At 37.3% G+C, this 6,376-nt stretch overlaps 1 non-coding gene across 1 annotated transcript; it reads left to right on the plus strand.

The window, feature by feature from the left end:
• The first annotated feature begins 5,633 nt into the window (after positions 1-5,633).
• TRNAF-GAA (transfer RNA phenylalanine (anticodon GAA)) lies at positions 5,634-5,706 on the plus strand. Its single transcript has one exon. It is a non-coding gene; the product is annotated as a tRNA-Phe (tRNA).
• Positions 5,707-6,376: the final 670 nt, after the last annotated feature.

The raw sequence follows: 6,376 nt of genomic DNA on the forward strand, positions 1-6,376 counted from the left end.
GCACATACTCTAGTGTTTGCATTTTGTTGGCGGTGTCTTCAGTTTCTCTTTCGGCATCTCCTTTTTTGTGTCTGGTCTTCAGCAATACTTCTAAGGCATCTAGAATCTCACTGTACTATTCCGGGATTGCATTCATTGCTACAGCATGCACTTCCCAACATGTTTTAGAAAGACAATTTAATACTCAGTCACTGACTAAATATGTTTTAAGAAATGCCCATTGGTTAGCAGAGGTAGCAAAAAATGTGGAGAGTAACTGAACAGTACAAAAAACCCAACTGCTTCCAGACAACAATCTGTTGCAGCTGCATTCTTCAAGATGAAGTGAATATGCAATAATACATGGTATGAAAATGGTATATTCATTACCTTCTAATATTTTCTGTTGTATGCCTTTATCATTGGCAGCATTGTCATAGGACTGGCCTCTGCACTTAGAAAAAACAGTTTTGCACACTTCACATAAATAGTAGAGTACTTGATTTGTATTTTATTCATCCATATGACTTTTTAAGCTAGTAGATGTGATAAATTGCTTAACAGGTTTTCCATCTATGGAGATAAGTATCTTAAGATAATACTTAGCTGATCTGTATGAGCAAGATCAGGAGTGGAATCTGCAGACAAACTCAAATATCGAGCTATACTTACATCACTGAAAATAATTGATCAAACTATGTCATTTATCAAGTTTATTAATTATCATATGTTGTTTTAGACATATATGATGGCTTGCCCTCTCTAGTGTTCTCATATTTTGAGCTGTGACCTGCTAAAAATGGATCAAACTGACAAACAAGCTCAAGTAGACCTTAAAAATTTCTGCTTTGTGGGCCCCCAAACACTTTATTTCTTTCTCAAATAGACAGTCCACCTTCGGTGATGGTTTTAATGAAAGCACCAACACATTGCAAAACGGCTTTCCAGTACTGATGTTCTTCATTAATTTGTGTTACCAGTTTATGAGTTAAGTGAAAACAGTGTCTTCAGTTTAAATATGACACCATACAATCTCTGTTTTCACATTTATCAAACATGTTCAAGTTGCTAAATCCATCCATAGCAAATCGAGAATTAAATGACTTAGGACAGAATAGTTTGCAAACAACTGAGAGAGATTCCTTCTTACAATTGTCACCATTAGCTTTGCACCCTAGAAGTATATTCTGGCTACAGAACCTTGTTTGTTTACCATCCAGATTATTTTGACAATGAATTTTCAAATGGTCCACTGTGATGTTGACAATCACTTGGCCCTCTTTTGATCCAGTAATTACGTCATTAGAAGAAAAATTATTTTGCAAAGCAGGATCTGTATTTCTGTTATTTATGGGATCTGCAGATATGACAATTTCAGATTCTAAAATAGTTCCACTTTCTACACCATTATTAATTTTTTCTTTTAACTACATCAAGGAATGGATGCAGAATTTAGAACAAATTCTATTATATTCATAATGCTATTAGTAATTTCAGCACTAGAGGTACCAGTAGAATGATTTGCACCCATTAAAACCTAATGTTCAAAGGACAAAGTCTCTTCTGATTCATTATGCTTTAAAAAGGAAGTTGATTTTGGATTGTCTTTAGGAATTCACAAATCTTTTTCTTTTCATCTTCTGTGAGCTTTCATTTTTGCACTCCACTTAGTTTGAATTTAATTTTTTAACTTGCTTGTACCATAGCAAATAAATCTGAATAATTGAAAACAGATAAAATTGATAAAAGAAGTAAAATTTATAAAATAAAATTTACATTAAAATTTGAATGTTAACACTAAAATTAATATTTGAAAATCAATAAAAATTTAATTTACAGTGTGTAATTTTGTTCTTCAGGTCTGAGATAGTCAAAAGAAATAGTACTTACAAGGCAATCAAAAATAATTTCATTCATTTGTGTACAATGTTTGTTGGTGGGCTCTTTGCATATCTCCACGAGTGTTTTTGTCTTGAAATAACACCTAAAAACTTGCCCACTGACTTTTTGGACTTTGATGTTGCATCTTCACAGTTCATTGTACTACTGTTAATACCTGAACAGGGATAAGAATGATGACAAAGAGCATGATACAAATACAAGAGTATGCTCAATTTGAAGATGCATTTTGGCTTGCTTTGCGCAGGACTAGATATGAGTCACATGACTATAGTGCTGCTGGCATGTTCTCACATGATCTACAAGAGAGAACTAAATGTGAGGCTATACCCGATCTGTCTGAAATGAAAAGGAAAATATAATTGTTATTGTATGTAAAATTTATAAAATAAATTTATAGAATAAAATGAATATCATTTAACACCCTGTCAGTTCCCTTCCAGCATGGTGCTTGCTTTTCCTTGTGTCTTGTCTGCTTGGCATCTATGGGTCCCTGTTTTGTTTTTTGATGCCCTAAGCACATGTTTACCATGCTTATTGGGTAATCTGTCCCCGGTCCTATAGGTCTAAACTGAAGATGTTGGCAGAGTTGCTTTCTTTCTGGAGACACTGGTGGAGAATGATTCCTTGACTTTTCTGGCTTCCAGAGGCCACCCACATTCTTGGCTCATGGCTGCATCATTCTGACCTCTGCTTCAGTTGTCTCATTTCCTTTTCTGACTCTGGCCCACCTGTCTTCCTCTTAAAAGGACCTCATGATTATATTGGGTCCGCCCAGAAAATCCAGATTCATTTTTCCATGGCAACATCCTTAACTTAATCAAATCTACAAAGTCCCTTTTGCCATGTAAGGTAACATACTCAAAGCTTTTGGATATTACTACATGGATGTCTTTGCTGGGGCATTATTACACCTACCAGAGGCTGCCCTCTGATCTCCAAATATTCACATCTGACCCACATGCAAAAACATTCATTTCATCCCAATACCTCCCCAAATCTCAATCCCATTACAGCATCAACTCAAAGTCCAAAATGTCATCAAAATCTCTTCAGCTGAAAAGTCCCCAATCTTTTCATTTACATTGTCTAAATTAGGTCTGGATGAAGCTCTGGGTATAATCCATCCTGAGATAAAATTGCCCTGTATCTGTGAAATTCAAGAAACAACTTATCTGCTCCCCAAAACACAGTGGCAGAACAGGTATAAGATAATAGTTACAGACATTCCAATTAAAAAAAGGGATGAAATTGAAAGAAAAAAAAACAGTCACTGGTCCCAAATAATGTCTAAATCCAGCCAGGCAAACAACATTAGCTTTCAAGGCCTAGAATGAATGCTCTGTGTTTTCATGGCTCTGCCATCGGAGTCATCCTTTCAGAGTCGTCTTTCCATTTTTATGAAATAGAAAGCATGTGTTTGCAGCTGAGCAGTTTCATCAGACCCTTTCATGCCTGAGGAATATTAGGAGTGTGAGATAGGTATTGAGGGGTATGTGATTTACGGAGGGGGTTGCCTTTAGGATGGGAAAGGGAAAGTAGCCAAGCATTAATATGTCTTTGGGTGAAGTCTAGATTTGGCCTGACCCGTGTAGCTATGAGTCGGAATCAACTGTAGGGCAATGGGTTTGTTTGTTTTTATGTGACAGGGGAACTGGGGTATAAGTCCCATGACAGAATTGTCCTTGAGTCAAGGGGTTTGGACTTTTGCACCTTCCATCCCCTCCAGTCAGTCACTGAGTGCTGCTGGGAATGAAATGGTGGCATAATCTCCAAACCAAGGCAAATTCACTGGAGAAGTTCACAGGGATAAACCATTGCAGGGTTGGGGGAAGTGGCTATAAAAAGAAAGTGGGAAAATTAAAGAAGTTGGTAGGAGTACTAAGATCATGTACTACTGAAAAACAATTAGATGAGTGGAAGATACTCTAGGTTTGTAATTTTATATCTGAAGTGTGAATGTCCCATGTGTCATCTCTTAATTTAAATTGGGGCTAGAATCACATAGAGCGAAATGCAGTTCAATGAATAATACGTATATATACACCAAGCAACCAACATCCAGACCAAGATAAAGAAGTTTTCACTTCCCAGGAGCTCCCTTGTACCTCATCCCAATCAATTCTAATTTTCTGACCTCTACTAGCATAAATTAGCTTTTCCTGTGCTTTGAAAAATAAGAAATAAAATCATATAGCACATGTTCATTTTGGTATGGGTTCTTTCACTTAATATGTTTTTATTAGATGCACCCATACTGTTTCTAGTAGCAGTATTTCTTTCTTACTGCTCTGTCATATTTCATTATGTGAATACTGGAATCAGACCTTTTTTATTCGTTTTACTGTTGCTATACATTTCAAATGGATAATGCTGCTATGAATATTCTTGTACATGTTTTTCAAGGGCAATAGCATGCATTTTCCTGCAGATGTGGACTTGCTGGGTTGTAGGTTGTATGTGTATTTTGTTTGAGGCAACATTTGCAAATAGTGTACCAAAGTGGATGTACCAGTTGACAGTCTCATCAGCAATCTATTAAAGTTTTGGTTCAGTATTGTCAGAGACACTTGGTGAAAGGTAGTATTATTTCATTGTGTTTAATAGTTGTGTTTATGCATTTTTTTTAGCGAAGTATATGTTTAGTCTTTGCTATTTCTCATTTATTTTCGGTCTTTTTTTCTTAGTGTTTCATAGGAGTTCTTCAAATAGTCTAGATAAGGGTCCTTTGTCAAATATAAGTATTGAAATCTTCTAGACTGTGGTTAATTCCCTATTCTTAAGGAGAAGGTGGCTTGAAAAACTTTGTAAGATGAGAAAAAAATGAAAAAATGGATAGGTTGAGAAGCGGACAAAACAAGAGAAAGTTCCATTACATTTTTCCTGGTGGTTGCAGGAAAAAATGGGCAGGGCAATTTACTAGGGCAGGAACCTTGGAGTGGGATAATGGGGTGGAATGTCCTAGGAAGAGAAGGTGTTTTGGGTCTGCAATTTCTTTACTTATTTCCTGGTGTAGTTTAGAGGTTTAAAAAAAGTGAAATTTGAAACATTGGATTTTCTCTCTGATCCTCTATCGAATTTACCGAAACCCCATAGAAATAAGGCTAATATTTCAAGGAGGATTTTCATGAAGTTTCTGTCGTGAGAGAGTTGTGGCTTAAGAGGAGAGTATCCTTTCCTTGAGACGGCTTGAAACCGTGCACACTCATCTGCTTTTTACAATTCCCAACAGCTCTGCACTTTTCTCCTTTTTCAAGTATGTTTTGCGTACTCATACTTATTAAACACATTACCCGATGGATTGCCTTGAGATGTTTCCCCGTTTCTACTCCGTGTTTCTCCTTACCACCCAGGGCGCCCATGCCAGCACAAGGAAGACAAAGAAAAGGAAGGAAATAGAGAATCAGAGTTGGCTTGCTCAGGTTTTTCTCATTTCGAAGCCAGAAGCCCGCCACGCCGTTAACTGGCTCGCTAATGCTCTGTTCACTTTTCCAGTGTCGTGGAAGACTAATACAGAAAAAGGACTGAAAAAAGAGAAAAAGAATAGGCTCGATCATTTCGTTTGAAATTCCCTTAGTTTTCCAGTCAGTGGTTGGAGCGTGAAAGAGCCAGAGGTTACCAAGCAGAAAAGCATCGCCCCGTTTTACGTATTCCTCCCCTTTGTCATCTTGTAATAATGTAGAACAAATTAATAGTAAAACACAGTAGCCATGATCATGTTTTATACCAACGATTAAAATAGAACTTTCGAAATAGCTGAAATAGCTCAGTTGGGAGAGCGTTAGACTGAAGATCTAAAGGTCTCTGGTTCGGTCCCGGGTTTCAGCAACACACTTAGGTTTTGCATAACAGCATTCTTTAAAAACATTGCATTCCAAGGCTTTGGAGTCTAATAGAACTGTACAGCACAAGTATCCGACGCAGAACTATAGAAAAAAAGATAACTATGTCAGTCTACAAGCCTTCCTGGTGCAGTCGTTAACGTTGGGCTACTAACAAAACGTAGGTGGTCGCTCAGGAAGAGGAAGACATGGCGTTCAGCTTCGGTAAAGATTTACAGCCCTTGGAAACTTATAGGGCATTTCTACCCTATCCTACAGGGTCGCTATGAGTCGGAATCTACTGGACGGCAATGGGTTTGATTGGGTTTGGTTTTGAGGTCTTCCATAAAGCGCTAACCGACATTTTGCATATTTTATTTAAAATTTCAAAAATAAGGAACTGAAATTCATTGAGGAAAGCTAGGAACTGATGCAGCAAGGAATGCAATATGCTACATGCTGTTACGCTTAAGATTTTCATTTCTGTCCTGATATTACGTATTATGTGTATGATATGAGGATGCTAAGGGGAAAAGAATGTTTTTAATCACAAGAAATGTTTAAAAATCCTGTAGAAAAAGAATCACTACACTGTATGAGGAAGGTCTCCGGGTGGCGCACTCTGAGCCGGGTTATCTAACGGTAACTGAAAGGCTGGCGATTGGAACTTACCCAGT

The sequence above is a fragment of the Loxodonta africana genome, chromosome 1 (genome assembly GCF_030014295.1).
Source record: "Loxodonta africana isolate mLoxAfr1 chromosome 1, mLoxAfr1.hap2, whole genome shotgun sequence".
In the NCBI taxonomy this organism is placed as follows: domain Eukaryota; kingdom Metazoa; phylum Chordata; class Mammalia; order Proboscidea; family Elephantidae; genus Loxodonta; species Loxodonta africana.